Here is a 17,309-nt window from a genome sequence, read left to right on the forward strand (position 1 = left end):
TATTTGAAATATGGTCATCTTGGGGTTAGTGGGCAAATCCCATGATTATATATTTAAAAATATATATCAGGGGTAAATCTCAAGGGAGAGCCCCTGCTCTTCCCGAAATCGCATAGAAGTCTGTTTATTGTCGTTGCTTGCTAGAATTCGGTTATCACAGTGAGCATGCCAAGATGCCGCTGCTGGTCATACGGCTGCTTGCTCATGGAGCAGTATTGGTAGCTAATACTACAGGATGGAAGAGGGCTTCTCCCCCTTACAAACTGATCTCTCATTTTTGTTAGGTGAGAGAACATACATAAGGAGTGCAAGCAGCATTATTTCGTGGTGGCAGAAGGAAACGTCTGCCCAACTGAATGCTCTACTCCAGGTAACCAGCATGTGGGTGGAACCAAAGCCCCACTCTCAGGTGTGCTTCTAAAACTCTGTTGATCACATAAGATCCGTCAACAACTGGGCTGTGATCTAGGAAGTCAATTGATAAATCTCATATGTTCTGAAACACATCTTAACCAAAGTATTTAAAGAAAAAAAACAGGCCATCACAAATCTATACAAGTGGTTCAAATCCTTCGGGCTAAAACAGAGCTATGCCAACTTTTGCAAAATACTAGTGACTATCCAGGAGCATAAGAAATAATTATATTCAAAATCACTATGGTTTCATTTATTTACTTTACTTCCTTTAGTAGCAAACATCCTGCACAGTTTCTAGCTGCACCCATTGTGCCCTAACTCACACTGAAATCTAAGTATTAAGTGGATAACAATTACTTTTTAGAAAGTTCAAACAATATTATAATTTTCCTAAATTAATATGGCTTCTCTTGTGGTCCATTGACTTCTTATATGTTTAGTCGACCCCTGTAAATGTAACACTGTGTGGATAACAAACGAATGTAAATTTGTGTTTGAATTTTAAATCATTGGACTCGTATTCTTTCCAATCATTGCCCCGTCTATAGAGAGTGCACCTCCAGGAAGAGCCACTGTTCACCCTTTAAAAAGTGAGCAACATTAATGTTTCATTATCTTTTCTTCGGAATTAAACAGAGTAGGTAGCAAAGAAAGTTGATTGGAGCCAGGAGACCTGATACCTGCATATATCAGGGAGGCCTGTTCTATATACTGGAAAGCTTAACTGCGTCTTGAAGAGCTCATATTTCCCTCTCCACTACTCCAGCACAATTCCAGCAGTTGCAGCTCACTAGAAAATAAAACATGAAAACAACCAACACCTTCACCATGTGACCACACAAGACTTCATCAAGGCTGTAAAAGCTTGTAGGCCAGCATGATCTCAGTCAGGCCCATGTCTTGCTCATATTTTCAAGAACATCCTCATGGATAGTTTTGCAGCTATTCCAGTCAGAACTATGAACAACTCTTTGGATAAAGGTACCTTTCCAAAATAAACTTTAAATGTCTCACATGAACCCTCCTTAAAAAACAAGCTTTCAACCAAAGGTGCCTTTTTACTTTTGGCCAATAACCAACTGTTTCTAGGCAAAAAGATAGAAATATCTTTGTTTATCGAAGAGAATGATACTGGTATGTCTGTGGTGCCGAAGCAGCACCGGTTTCCACATAGGTTGATTTTAAAACTATAATGGATTCAAGTGGAGTACCCACAAGCCTAATACTATAAGTCTCCCTTGCATTTGGTTCTTTTCAACATTGCAAACGTCTAAGAAGACTTGACATTGGAAAGAATTTTTCGAAAAAAGTGCATTTCTAGTCGGGCTAGATCTGTACAAGATTCTAGGCTGGCATCTATGCTGATAATATCCCATACAAAAATATATCAAGGCAACTATTTTTGCCAGTTCTTCAATAGCATTCTGGCACATTCCTGTCTGGATGTAGCTCAATTGTACTAAACATACGGGAACTGCATAAGGTGTAGCGCTAACAATAACTGTGGCAGTGTAATTACAGGCAGCAATATTATGAACTCATTGGCACACATGTAATCTCAGGAGGCAGGAACGGTATTTCAGGAATTGTATTTATGATTTGCCAGTCATACACCCCCAGCTTATCATCTGGTAATCCACTAAACCTAATATTTTGGCACCTGTACGCAAAGACAGCCTCAAACACAAATATTTTTCAATGGCAAAATGGGTGAACTAAAATTGTACCTTAAGTCAACAATGAGTCAAGAGCGTTGTCCTTGGCTTGCACTTATATATTTATTTCACAAGCAAATTGCTCTGCTACAGAAATAATCTGCTAATTGACAAAAAGGGTTGCTGTCTTGAAGTAACTTTGCAAAAACCCATCTAATGTGCTTTGGATTACAATGTATAAAAGCTGTTTTTAATTTGTCAATGCAGTCAATCTACTTTTCAGAGATCACTGCCAGTAGCCTATGAACAATATCAAATCCACAAAAACATGTTTAGTCTTATTGTATCAAATTTGCCCAATATGTTTAAATTGCAAAGTTTTCACTTGCTTTTTTATCAAATTGATTATGAGGATAGCTCCGCCCCCACTGTTCGAAATGGTTGTACCACCTCCCTGCTGGAAGTGTTAGCCCCCAAAGTTTGAATCTAATTGCACCCCTGACTGCAACAACCAATTGAGAGACTTCGATAAATACAATGAAACAAATTAGAAGTTAATGTGTCGAAAACAAAAGTTATACTATTTAGCTTATCTTTAAATAACGTGTTTTCTGAAAACTCTCTGGATTGAAGTTCTGAATTTTACAGCCTCTTTGACAGTGTGTTTTGAAGACTGCAGTGTGCAATGAAAAGCTACTTTGCCTGACTTATGCCCTGACAAACATTATTTTAAAACGTTTATGCTCAATACGAGTTCCCGACTAAGCTTAGCTATGTTTCCTTATTTCTTTAATTGCAGTTTACTCACCACTCTGAAAAATAGCCTATTTTGCATAATCAGCACTACATAGCTCTAATTTTACTTTACCAGCTAAGCTTATACAAACTGATTTCTAGATGCCAAACCTAAGCATTCATGCCATACACCATATTATTCAGCCATCAGAAATAGCCTGTTAGTCGCTCTCATTTACATAACACAAAGGTTCTCATTAAAACTGCACTGGGTTTAATGATGTAGTCATTTTGCACCTGGTATTACTGATGCTGGGGGTGTCACCAATTACTTGGTGCAAAACCGCAGGGTCATTACAAAATGGAAAATAGGCAATGAACAGTAAAATCAGTTGTAATGCTTTCATTTCTGCAGGTTAGTCCCCATTTTCAGCCTGTTTTACATCTTCACATTTCGACTGGGTTGAAACACCAGGGATGTTGTGTTTCAGCATTGCTTCCATTACTGAAGCAGAAGGTATTAAGCCCGTTATAATCAGACCAGAGCGTCCAACATTGGCTAGGGGTACAGTGGGTGCAGACCAGAGCAGACTAAGGATTTTCAGCACAAAAGGAAACAGGCATTAGCAAAGCCAATAGGTCTTGCTTTTGCCAGATTAACTGACTTTGTCAATGCTTTAAAGACCTGTTGCACAGCAGTTCAACATGGCTTCTGAGCAACATGGCTTTAAGTGAAAAAAATAAAAAGCACTATGACAGGGCCAGCGTTGACTGTGTCATAGTGCTTTGTTTTTAAAACCATGCTGCAATATGTTAAAAGAAAGGGAGGGGGAAGCAACACGAGGGAGAGGGAGCAGCAAGAGCGGTCAGAGGGAAGAGGGGGTACAGTAAAATCAAAACAAGAGAGGTGCAGGTGAGTAAGGGGAGGGAGATAAACACCAGACAGAGTACTGAATACACAATCATAGCTGTCACCAGTCATTCCCTAGTTGCTGCAGTTTTGATTTTTGCTGCAGCTTGTGACCTGCCAGTGTTCCATGAAAAATATGCAAAGGAGACTGAATGCTAGCTTCAGGCATCCAGGAGATTTAAAATGGAGGTGCCAGACAAAAATGTTAATAAGGTCTGACAGTGTCCCGCAGTGTCCCAGTGGATTTATATAAGCATGACTGCAAACTATGGGCCCCATTGCTAAACATGCCCTCCAATACAATTAAGAAAGTAGTATATATATATTTCTGCATTATGTATTATTGTGGAGGCAGTGGGGGAAATGCCAGTGGAGCCCCAGGGACCAATCTGCCCTCCTCCCAAGGACCATTTTCGAAAGGAGAGCTCAGGTGCACTGACTGACAGGCAAAACAAAAGTACCGCCCGATAAACTGTTGGCCCCAGATTACAAAAGTGGCCACACAAGCATCAGTAGCATCTTCGGTAAAACTAAACGGCTCAAGAGATGGAAAACAAAGGTGCACACCCCAACTGCACTATCCAAGCACTTTCTGAAATATGGCATTAGTAGTCCTTTCCATCAGTGCTTGTACAGTCGCAACTCGCTTTCATGATGACAAACCAACCCACCCCAGCCCACACAACACTCGAGTCAGCATCACCCTCTACAATAATAGGACAGAGAACCCCATAGAAGAAACATACCTCTAGTCAAGTGGCAGGTCTAAAAAAAGAAAACAAACACTAAATAATATTAGAATAACTATTTGCTATCCATTATGCTGCAAATGAAACACTACAGGATGGACTGGCATTGCCATCCGCCAATAGGTTGAGTTCTCTTTGGATGACAATAAGTAATGAATGGCCCTTTTAGAAGCTAGACTCTTCATATTAAAAGGAATACAGATCAATTTGTAAAGGTATGGCACATACGATTGTTACCAGATTTGAAAGTGCTCCATCTGAAATTCAGTATTGAGAAGACACTCCGTTTTTTCCAGCTTCACCCATGGACTCAATCTGCTGAAATAAATGAAAATGTGCATTAGGAAAACAGAAGGCATCAAAGCAGAAATTACTTCTAACCTGCCAGTATTATCGACACATTCCTTAGCCTCTTCCTCGTCCCTTAAGCAAACATGGTGGCAGGAACAACAGACATTACCTTGAGACACAGTATATATTTCAAGCATGTTTTAATCAATATTTATCTTGTACAACCTTTGTTTAACTACTGGCAGTCCAGAAATAGCTTTAGGGTACATTGAGTCAGACTTGCACCATTACCATTACTGAAGAGCCAGTGCCTTGGTTCTCCTGTATGCTGGACTGATCTTCAACATGAAACCATTATACTCCTGCTTCTTTCCTTATTCTTTGTAGGTGAGCAGCTCTCAAACAGATACTCAAGTTGTACCCAAGTCCACTGGAATTATGCAGCAGGGAAGGGTCAAATTATGCGTCAGGGATGAGTAGATTAAGCAGCAAGAAAACACAAATTATACGGCACATTTTATGATAGTATTACTTCACTATTTCGTGATTTTTAAACTTAACACTGTCTGGGCATTAGTTGTGCCTCATAAATACCAGTTTAACACCACAACTTTGCAATAAGCTACAGAAAGGAACACAGAGAAGAAAGGGTAGTGGTGCTAAGCGGAATGCACTTCCCAAATGTTATTTAAGTATGAATATAATATATTTAACAAAAAACTGTGGTGCCGTACGGTTGAATGAGCTCCACTACCCTAGAGGGTGTAGTGTTATTTCAAAGAAACACCACATAGTAAATCGGTTATAGACACCGTAGCACTCAGAGTTCATAACATAAAAAGTCCTTAATTAGAGTTCAATTGCAGTAGATTTTTTTATTGGAAGACATCGACATAAATTCCTTTGAATGATGATCATTCCATAGCCATTGTATTCAATTGGATTAACAAAGTTGCATAAGCAAGCCAACACGTGTTTCGTCAGTACATGTGACTTTTTCAAGGCTGCAAGATATATACGACAGTTATGGTAATCAATCCCTATCACGAGATGTTTGAGGATGAAGACAAGGTCAATGTAATGTAAGGGGCAGGAGCGGTGAAGCATGCGTATCACAAATAATGAAAGAATGGTGAGTTAGTCCCTGTATTCATAGGTAGAAACAAACCAGTAACTGAAGGATCATAGAATTATTTGAGCGAATAGACCAAAGTACCACATACTGACGTGTCCTAAATGCCACGACATGGTAGAGCTGGCACTAAAGCATGCAGTAGATAAGATATTATGTGGAAGCCCAATCACCATCATTTGTGCTCATTGTGTGCTAATTACATACGAAGGACTAAAAGAGAGTGGTGGTCGGACAGATAAATAGAAAAACATACCTCTGGGAGTAAGAACAATTTAGGGAATGCAGAATAAATGACCCCAGTAGGCAAACTATGCCTAAGAAGTGTTTGAGAGTAATGCATTCATAGTAGTCTCAAGGAAGAGGGGTCGAAGTAGTATGAGACCACCGTAAGCCTCATGCCTGTAAAAAGATACAAAGATATGTAAAAACTCGACGGGGTGTGTGAAAAACACATGTTGTGACGAAACACCTGTTGGCTTTCTTATGCAACGATGTTCATCCAGATGAACACGATGGCTAGGGAATGATCATCATTCAAAGGAATTTATGTCGATGTCTTCCAATAAAAGAATCTACTGCAATGAACTCTTCTGAAGGACTTTTTATGTTATGAGTGCTACGGTGTCTATAACTTAGCTACAGAAAGATAACCAGTCAAGCTTTGGAAAGGGCATTCCACTGTGTGGCAATATGTCCAGCTGCATTTTTATTAACTTTTGAACTGTTTGACCTAGAAACAAAAATGTTGTTAAAATCTGCAGATTATAGATTATGTGGCAAATCTACAATTATGCAAAAATCACAGCGGCTGCAGAATTGCATATTTACACTGGCCCTGGCTATGCCCTATTAAGAATACTTGGAGGAGACCGGAGAGAATTGCAAGTTAGCCCCGTCTACAACATCTCACTCATTTATGCTATTGGTTTTCTCTGGCACAAGATAAAGTCAATCAGAATTTAAAGTTACTTTGTTGCAGATGTTTTCTCTTACACCAAAACTGAGGATAAAGTACAACTTGTGCCTCCTTTTCGGAACGTGTGACGGCTGGCAGGCTCACACAAAGGGTCTGCTATGATGCTTTGGTGTTCCAGCAAAATATTGTGAGACAGAGAGATTGTGTCTGAAACATTGTGATGTCAAAAATATTGTGGGTCAGAATATCTCAGTTAAGATTATCATTTTTTGAATGCTTTGCAATATTGTTGTTCAAAATCTCTCTTTTATATCATCATACTTTGTATCGTTTAAGGGCAGTAACATGCATTAACATATTCTAATTGTTTTTAACATGTTAGCTTTTTGTATACTAATTTTCGGAGGGGGGTGTTGGCTTTATCAGGAATTAAGATGGGGAGAAAATTAATTGTTCTTATTTTTCATAGTTATTTTTATTGCTTTGTGTTTATTTGTTTAATTTTAGGTTTATATGAAATTACGTTTAATAAAACTATGCATATTTTCCATTTTTGTTTTAGAATTATGGGAAATCATTTTTATAATATTTTTGAATTTTTTATAAAATGGTTTATATATCAATATATTCTTAAATGTGTATTAATTATGCATTTCTGTATATAAATCTCCAAATATTTATTTGAAATATAAATTAAATGATTTTAATTAATTGTTGTTTTAAATGTAGGAGTTTTTGTAATGTGTATTTTCTCTCATGGCAGAGGTACAAAATATATGTAATTTAATATTTTTTTTGCATATTGTTAATTTTTATATTCTTGTTTATTTCTATTAATTAGTTATATTTAGTAATTTTAAATGTAAACTAAATATGCTCTACTGTTTTGAAATCTTTGATAGCATTCCCAATTTACCTTATTTATGTCCTGTGGATATTGTTTTTAGAATAACTGAAATATTTATGTATTGCAATATCTTAGTTTAATGTCTATAACAATTGTGTGGGAGTAGTTCATTTTGTAAACTCAAAGTACAGCACTTTTGCCAGTTTGGTCAAGTTTGGAGTGAGAATAGTAAACCTGAGCCCACCAAAGGCCATCACTTTAACCAATGTGGTAAAGTTTGAAGTAGGAGTAGTGAATTAGACTTCGGCAAAGTAGAACACTTTATTCAATGTGGCTAAGGTTTCATTGGGAATAGTAGATGTGAAATCAATGTGTTTGCATTTTATATATTAAATTATTACGGTAATTTTTAAAGTATCATTTTTGATATTTTATTGTTGTATACATTTTCAAACCATATATTTTGATATATACCATTTAACCTGTTCATTATTTTCCAAGAATTACATCTTATTCGAATCTGGTTTTATTTCCAAGTAAAGAAAACATTTCCTAAAATCAGAATAATTACATTACTCATGATACAGTTATAGCGTACATAAATTTTTTTTTAAACATTTTTTTAAATTGCATAGTAATTTGTAACCTGCAATTTACATTACTTAAAATTTTAAATATATCAAAACATACAGGAAAAAAGTTTCATATTTATCAGTATTTTAAGATATATTGTACATAAAACATTTGTACATTTTGTTCAATACCGGATTAATGTAAACATTTTTTTAACATGCTTATTATTTTATAAAAATTAGAAAAAGATACATTATTTGAACCAGAAAAGGCTGGCAACATGACAGCAGCATTCAGATTGGTCGGAGCGCCAAGCCAGGGCGCTCCCAGGCAGACTTGGAGCCTGTGCCTGCTCTCTTCAACCCGGCAACAGAGTGCTGGGTTGGAGAGAGCCTAGTGTGCATGCGTGTTTGCAAGCCTACTGAGGGGTTAATAATGTGCACTCCGCCCTAGTCACTGTCATCACACGTGGCCCCGCCCCTTTGACAAGAAAACGATAACAAACAGTTTATTATTGTTGTCTTGTAAAAGTTTTGCAGCTGCTGCTGCCTGCAGAGGGCGATGCTCCTCCACCTTAGCGGAGGAGCTGCGCCTGATATCAAAATTGATTTCTACAGGATGGTAGTCTATTTTCTTTTTTTTACATCTTTTACCCAGTTTCAATTAATTTGTAGTCTTTCTTCATCATTTTGAGCTACTCTTAAGAGTCTGCAGTCATGGTTTCCTGTTGCTGGGCTCTTAATGTGGTAAGCGTATTTTAAACATATTTTCAAGCGGCTTAGTGGAGGGTGGGTATTCATACTTAGGCTAGTCTCAATAACTGGATTTTTTTGTTGTTGTTTATTTTGGTCTAGTGTAGTATGTGCTAGCTTAAGTAATGCAGCTTATTTGTATTTTATATGTATGTTCTTTGGGTTTAACACCGATTTTAATGTTTTTTTTTCTGTGATGTGTTTTATACGAGTGTTATAAGTGGTTTTTGGATTGGTTTATATGTTTTTTCCTTTACAGGTTTTTATTTTCGATGTCGGACTTTACTTTTAAACTTGCCACAATGACATAATTTCAATGAAAATGAAAGCGAAATGAGCCAATCGGCTCATTTCACTTTATCGGTGTTCGGGTGCTACCTCACACCCCCCCCCCCCCCCAGCACTGATACAGACAGGAGAGGAATCATTGGAAAGAAAAGGGTCTCTCCTTTCCAATGGTACCATTCCCTAGTGGATCCCTAATTCAGGAACGCCGCATGAAGACGATCTCTAAGCAGTGATTCACCTACTAGACACCAGGGAGAGAGGAGGCAGCCCCTTGGACAAGGGCTTGTGCTTCTCCCATGAAACTTTTAGAATGTACAGTGTTTCTGTGCCACTCCACCCACCCCGTGGAGATGAGGGGGAGTTGAAAGCACACTAAATACCAGGGATTACATTTTTTTTTCATTGTAGTGGTGGGGCCTGCTTAGCACATGCATGACCATGCAACCAATGCCTGCAAAAAATGGAAAGTCTTTCTGCCCCTCCCCCTCCCACCCCATTGGGGGTGGATAGGAGCAATTACCCAATCTGGGGGAGGGGGGCAGAAATCCCACTAGACACCAGGGATTACTTTTTTCAGTTGTAGGGGTGGGTTTGTCCAGCATGGGCACGGTCATTCTACTAAAACAATAAAAATGGGGAAACAGTCTTTATGGCCCCCTGGAGACAGATGTGGTAATTACCTCATCTGCCCCATAGGGGTCAGAAATCCCAATGTATGGCAGCAATCTATATTTTTTGTGAAATAATGGGCTGGGTCGTTCCCAGCCTAACATCAGGCCCCACCCTCGCCCCTAAAACATCAACAGTCTCTTCTTCCCTGCGGACTAAAACATCTCATCCCAATGGCAAGCATGCTAGAGGGGGCTCCACAAATTCCTACCACCCAGCATTGCCCCACTTGAGACGATAAAAATGCTGTGCCACTTGTGTAGTTGGGCCTCGTACCAGCAACAGGAACAATTCCAAACGAAGTCAAAGGGCATCCCCATACAAGGGTTCCCAGTGTCCTTGACTTGATCCATTCCTGTCACAGGCACTAGCCCCAGCCACACAAGTGGAGCAGCAGTTTTAATGGCACAAATGGTGGTAGGAATTTTATGGATTCCTGTAGATTTCGGACGTTCCATCACAAAAATATAAGGAAAATGTGTGATTTCAGGTAAAGTTTGCGGTGTGCAGGCAACTGTGGGTAAAAAAAAAAAAAAAGACCTAATGGGATCCACACAAAGTCACCCCATTTTGCATTCTCCTAAGTGTCTAGTTTTCATATTGGCTAGGTTTCCTTGAGTGCCGGGCTGTGCTAGGGCGTAAACCCACTTTGCAAAACAAATGGATCAGTTCTAAGTGGAAAGATTTGATGTATCCATGTTGCATTTTGGGCAGTTTTTTGTCGTAAGTGGTAAGCCTACCCACGCACGGGAGGTACCATTTTTATCAGAAGACTTAGGGGAATGCTGGGTGGAATGAAGTTTGTGGCTTCCTGCAGATTCCAGAACCTTCTATCACAGAAATATGAGGTAAATGTGCTTTTTTATTCAAAAGTTTGACGTTTGGAATGGATTCTGGGCAAAACAACTTGGTGAGAGCCACGTATGATGGATTCCCCTAGGTGTCTAGTTTAAAAAAATGTAAAAGTCCCCTAGATATCCCTAGGTGCCGGCTGAGGTAAAGCTTAAAATTCACAGCTAGGCACATTGCAAAAAAGGGTCAGTTTTCAGTGGAAAAATGTGAGGTGTCCATGTTACGTTTTGGGCCATTTCCTGTTGCAGGTACTAGGCCTACCCACACAAGTGAGGTACCATTTGTATCAAGAGACTTGGGGGAAACACAGAATACTATCTCTACATTTGCACCTTCCACATGTAAGACAGTGTATAAGAAAGAAGCAGTTATGAGAAATTCACATGTTAGAATGGGTGCCCATAAATTCAGAGATGTGCAAATAACCCCTGCCTCTAAAGTCTATGGGCCTCATTTCAAGTTTGGTGGACAGGAAAGCCCATCCGCCAAACTCCCAACAGGGTGGCCGGCACCTTTGTAGCAACCTCCCGCCGGTGTAATTACAAGTTTCCAGCTAGGTTGACGGGCAGAAACCTCAGTTTGCCGGTGGCAATGCTGTAGCCAGCAGGGTGTGGGCAGGGGGGGTCCTCTGTGGCCCCAAGCACCAGCTCTCTGCCAGCCTTTTCATGGCGGTGCAACCGCCATGAAAATGCTGGCAAAAAACAAAGTGGTAATCTGCAGGGGTGCCCTGGTAGATTATGATCTCCGCCACCGCCAGATCATGGATCCTGCCGGTGCTGGCGGAGCCCTGGCGATCTGATCATCAGGGTTTTAATGTGGCGGTCGGACCGCTGCAACAGTGGCAGCCCTGACCTCTACTGTGAGTGTGGCGGTCTGAACAGCGCCACACTCTTAATGAGGCCCTATATCTTTTGTCCATTTCAGAAACACATAGGTTTCCTTGATACATATTTTTCACTATTTACATTTGACTATATCAATTGCTCTATACCCGGTACACAATGAAAAAACATTTCAAGGTGCAGCACAGTTATTTGCTCTGGGTACCTCGAGTTCTTCGAAAACTCAAAAATCCTATATATTCCCACACCCATAAGGGTCAAGTAGATGTAATGGTATATTGCTTTTGTTAACTGGTCTCCGTAATGAAAAGTTACAAATGAAAACACTGTCACGAATGCTTGTTTGTTCCTAATAATTTGCAATATTTTTTTATTTCAACACTTAGGGCCTGATTTAGAGTTTGGCGGTCGGGTTACTCCGTCACAAACGTGACTGATATCCTGTCCGCTGTATTTTGATTTACCATAGGATATAATGGAATTGTAATAGAGCAGATGGGATATCCGTCACGTTTGTGACAGAGTAACCTCATCTGCCAAACTCTAAATCAGGCCCTTTGTTTATTTAGGCAAACCTTGAAGGATCTGCAGAAATTACCCTTTGCTAAATTCAGAATTTTGTCAGTTTTCAGAAATGTTTCACACCCGCTTCCACCACAAACCGGAAGGAAGTTGAAAGCACAAAAAAATATATGAAAATAAATCTCCCAGTAAAATGCCAAAACTTTGGTAAAAAATGTTTTTCAGACTCAGATCTGCCCATTCCCGATACCTGGGAAGATGGTGATTTTAGCACTGCAAAATGTTTGTTGATGCAATTTGCAGAGAAAAAAAAAAACAGACACTTTCTTCTGCAGTACTTTTTCACAATGTTCCCCAGAAAACTAGCTTTTGCTATATTTTGTCTATTTTGTCAGTCCCCCTCCAGGGGAATCCACAAACTCCAGGTACCTTTAGAATTCCCAGGATGTTAGAAAAAAAACAACACAAATTATGGGTGGTTAGTTCGTGTGAACAAATAATTATAGAGCCCTAAGTGGGAGAGGAAAAGGGAGCGGGAGGGAGAGAAAAAAGGGGAGTTAGAGAGAGAGTGAGAGAGCGGGGGAGGGGGGGAGGGGACCAAATAATTTTTCACAATTAATGATATTTAAAAAGACAGACCCTGCTAGTCCTTATCGCACAAGGGGAATTGCCCTATGTTGACACTTCTATAATTATCAATTGTGGCTGTCTTTTTAAAGTTATCAATACACCAATCATTGTATAAACAGCAAGTCTGATTCGACAGTGTGGTGTTTGTTTCCCATGGGGTGCACTTTATCACTATTTTTGATTTTGTCACCATTATAATTTGGTGATGCTTTGAGTCTCAATAATAAAAGGATCTTCGGATCTATGTGACAAACTTTGGTACTGGTTACAGTTGTATATGATGGGCACGTGCCTGAGAGATTGCAAACTGTCTTAATATGATAATTTGGTATGATTATTTTAACAGCAGTATATTGTTTTGCTCTGTGGCATATCTGTGGCAAATGAAGTGCACTAAGGCTTGTTTACAGATTACTTTTTAATATTTACAAGGAGGGTTAAAGTCTGTTAAAAGGGGTTATTCTGAGATGTTGAATTTGCAGTTTAAAGTTTCACAGCCAGGTTGCTAGTGGCAGGCCTGCAATCATATTTTATTTTATCACTTTAGTGGTGGTAAATATGTGTAGCAATCCACAATCAACTAGCGACATTTAACTTACAGGCCCTTAAGCACTAGGAGCTTATAAGCAAGGTAAATATGGTATGAGTATAGCCAATTCAACATGTTTTAGGGGTCAGAGCACACACACACTGGGAACTGGACAGCAGTGTCCAATTGTGCAGGGTTAAAAAAAAAACAGCAACACAATCTAGCAAAATATGAGAGTGACCATGCAAAAAGGGTCATTTTCCTACACACCCATCTAATCTAAGACTGATAGTTTATTGACATCGCAAAGTGGGAGGAGGCTTATGAAAGCCATGATGGGGGCTACATTAAATATTACTGGTAGGGAGGAGAGTAACCAACGCCCCAGTTTAATGGAGGGACAAGCCATCAAGAAGAAATGAATAATTTGTGGAGGCTGAGAGTCAGGCATATTTGCCTGGTTTGAGGGCCTAGCCAGCAGTACACCTTATTTTATGCATGATTTAGGCGCTTCAATGACCGTGTACGTTATTATTAGGCTAGACTACCTTAATGTTTTGACAATATGATAATAGATTTGGGATCGACATACTGTTGTGCCTGAATATATTAATAAGTAATGAACATTAGGATTACACAGTTCAGCACTGTAGACCACTCAGTATAATGTTCTTGTATTTTGGGTGTTTCCAGGGAACCTCAGTTTATCCACCTGACGCATTCTCCAGCTGGGTGCTTGCGGTTAGGGGGTATGGTGTCCAAACAAACTCTCATATCTGCAATAAAGTTTCCATAAAAAAGAGAAACTACTGGTTCGTGAATATGGTTCGTGTTGAATATGTTGTAACGCGCAAACTCTGGCCCCGACGAAGAGACCTGCTGTTGTGAAACACATGCTGGCTTTTGAGAGCCGTTTTTATTAACTTAAACAAAACAAAGTGTGTATAATAATACACAAAAGTTGATTAATATATCTACTAACATCATATCCAGTGGCTGTGAACACTTTGAATTGTATGCAGGTAAACTGCACTGTCTAAAAGGCAGGCCAAAACGTTGGTCACGTTTTCACACATCCAATGAGGTTAAGTGTGAAAAATCCACATTAAATCACCCTAACAATTCTGAACATTATAATGGGGTTTTAGGGGCCCAGCCTGAACGCCAGTGTACAGATGTTCAACCATAGCAAATGCCAGAGCCTAGTTATTTAAAAAAAGAAAAGGAAAAAAAAGAAGAACGTCTGAGGTCACAGTCTGTGATTGCACACAAGAGAGTGAAGAGGGTAACCGGAGCTCTGTTCTGCTGTTCCAACAGCTGAAAGTATTACAAAGTGTGAACGGCCCCCAAGTTCAACGAATTCCCAGCTGGCTGCAAGAGACGCCCTCATTCCACGTCCATTTAGGCCCCCCACTCTGGCAGAAATCATCGCGAAACTGTGACACGGTTGTTTCACCCAACAGAATATTCGGGGACGTTTCTAAAAGAAAGATAATATTCCATCGCCCTCCCGGCATCCCGTCTTTGGCAGCACGTGGTGTGAAGCCTTCATTTTTTTATTTTTACATCCCTTTTATCTGTTCCAAATGGAACATATCCAAAATCACTGTGACTTGACTCGCATGTGGTGTTCATAACACATGAATTCTACTCTACTGACACAGCTCCAGATTTTAACATGGAGGACGGCCTTATTTCCTACAACAATCAGAACACAAGCACTGACAAATCCAATAATGTTAACTTCTGTATAGTGAAAGGGTTTTTGAGTTTACTACTGAAGGGGAGAACAAATCTGCTAGTCACCACCGGGAAGGGAGGAAGAGGAGTGTGTGTGTGTGTGCGGGGGGGGGGTGGGGGGGGGGGGCGGAGTGGCTGGCACGCCCTTTTAGGGCGTAGATTTGGGATGAAAAGGCATTAAAAATAGTAACACATTTTTCAGACCAGGCTGCCATAGAGCAGCTGTTGTGAGAGAATTATTGTCACATATTTAAGGTTCCAGTTTGTGCAAGTAAAAAAATACACAAGCAAGCTACATTTAAAAGTTAATATATGCAAATTTTTTTTAGACAAGTGACAAGGGTCACTTCTCAATGAAGTTCCAGTTAACTAATGCAACACAATTCAAATGCATATTTTAGGCAGGTCACAGAAGAAACATACAGTTAGCTAAAACACGTCAACAAAATCAGAGTTGGTCCCTCCACTAGGGAGTCTTTTGGAAGCTAAAGACATTGTCTCTAGCAGCTGCAGGGAACATGCAAATCGTCAACTATCTGCAGTGCGCCGTATCCTATGCGGCCACTCCCTCTAAATGAGGAGACCATTATAGAATGCTGGGGTCCATAATATTGGTTTACCTTTTCAAAATGGCCAACAATTTGTTTTAAATGTGGTGGCCATATCTGAACTTTAAAACAATGACAGACAATGTACAATACCTCTGTAAGACAGACACCCACTGCTATACTGGGTTTTCTCATTGTAAGCACACGCTTGACTTGTTTACTTGGCAGCATGTTTTCTTTTTGTATTCTTTTAATTTAGCTTGCATTTGTTGTTTACTTTGTGTGTGTTTTAATGTGGTTGTATCAGAGGGCAAATGAAAAGGATGAATGGATGCATGAGTACATGGATGAGTGACAGGGGATGTATGCTGACGTATTGAGTGTCTATTCAAATCAATTTCACAAAAGGCATTTTTACTGATAAATCAGACCCATCATCATTGCCAACGCTTATTTTAGTTTGCTTTCCACATTAGCGATATGCTGTGAAGGTTGTTCATCTTAAGAGCCTTCACTTGTCCCCGCTCCCACTATATATCCAAGATTTGTGAATTCCAAAGATGCAACAACTAATGTTAGTTTGTATTTTAGAGACACATGTTTCAGCGAGGTCACAGTAAGTACATCTGTAAATTAGTTCTGTGTTTTCATAAATTTCTCCAGCACATCTCTATACTTCTGATAAATCCGTCTGCTTCAAAACACGGACACATTCCTTTTAAGAAAATGAATAAAAGGACACAAATCATACACTTTTATACACGTTCTGATAAATGTTGACAGAGGAGCAAGGGTGTACTGAGCCAGCACCTAAGTGTGTGACTGCACCGGCAAGTTTACTTATTTATAGCACACGGCAAAGAGAATCACCTTTCAGTGCTTACGAAAATATAGAATGTCCTTTTAGTGGTGATATGAACTGCTTTAAATATGTACATACCTGTAAGCTTTCAATTGTACAATGTTTAACATTTTTCAACTCACATGAGGTTTAATATTGTACTTGTATTTCTTTTTTTTAAGTTTCATTTTTTTTTTTTTCAAACCTGATGTTTGAAGCACAGGTCAATTTTAATTCTTACAAAATAATATTTATGCACAGATTTAAAAAAGAGAAAGTAAAATGATCCCAACCTCAAATACATTTCCTGACTGGAAATAAATAAATCTACAGCGCTAAGCTCATAGAATGCAGACTGTTAGCCGCTAAGGTTAGCAATGTCCTTAACTGAAAGGTGTGTTTGTGCGTGGGTAATGCATCTTGCAAAGCACAACAGCCCTGGTCCTCTTTCATCCCAGTGACAGAGACCGAACTACTGACGACCATATCCAAAGTGAAACTCTCAAATCGTCTTTGTGACACCATCCCTGGCTCTACCATTAAAGAGCTCAACCACCAGCTACTCCCTAGTTGGTCCAACCTAGTCGTCTCCTCCCTGCGACACGGTTCATTCCCAGACTATCTAAAAGTTGGCCAAATCTCTCCTATTTGAAAATAATAATACCAATAACAAGAATGACTGATGTCCTCATCCAGAGTCTGCCCTTTAATTCATAGGTAATGTGACTGAAAGCGGTCCACTGTCATACCACATCTATTCAAACAATCTCCTTCAAATTATCCAATCAAACTTTAGACAGAGCTAGAGCACCACAACTGCAGACTGTGGATGACTCTCTCTACATCCTTGACACTGGAATGCATTTCT

At 39.5% G+C, this 17,309-nt stretch overlaps 1 protein-coding gene across 6 annotated transcripts in view; it reads right to left on the reverse strand.

Annotated features, from left to right (window-relative positions):
- Positions 1-17,309, reverse strand: part of C3_1H11orf24 (chromosome 3_1 C11orf24 homolog) — a 222,630-nt gene that overhangs the window by 87,802 nt on the left and 117,519 nt on the right. For 2 of the 6 annotated variants that reach the window (XM_069223047.1, XM_069223042.1), the window contains exon 3: positions 4,695-4,781. The gene's annotated coding sequence lies outside the window, so the exon portion shown is untranslated. Of the gene's footprint in view, positions 1-4,694; positions 4,785-17,309 lie in introns of all 6 variants that reach the window. The other 4 variants (XM_069223041.1, XM_069223046.1, XM_069223045.1 and 1 more) reach the window with 3 other exon arrangements.

The sequence above is a fragment of the Pleurodeles waltl genome, chromosome 3_1, assembly GCF_031143425.1.
Source record: "Pleurodeles waltl isolate 20211129_DDA chromosome 3_1, aPleWal1.hap1.20221129, whole genome shotgun sequence".
Classification (NCBI taxonomy): domain Eukaryota; kingdom Metazoa; phylum Chordata; class Amphibia; order Caudata; family Salamandridae; genus Pleurodeles; species Pleurodeles waltl.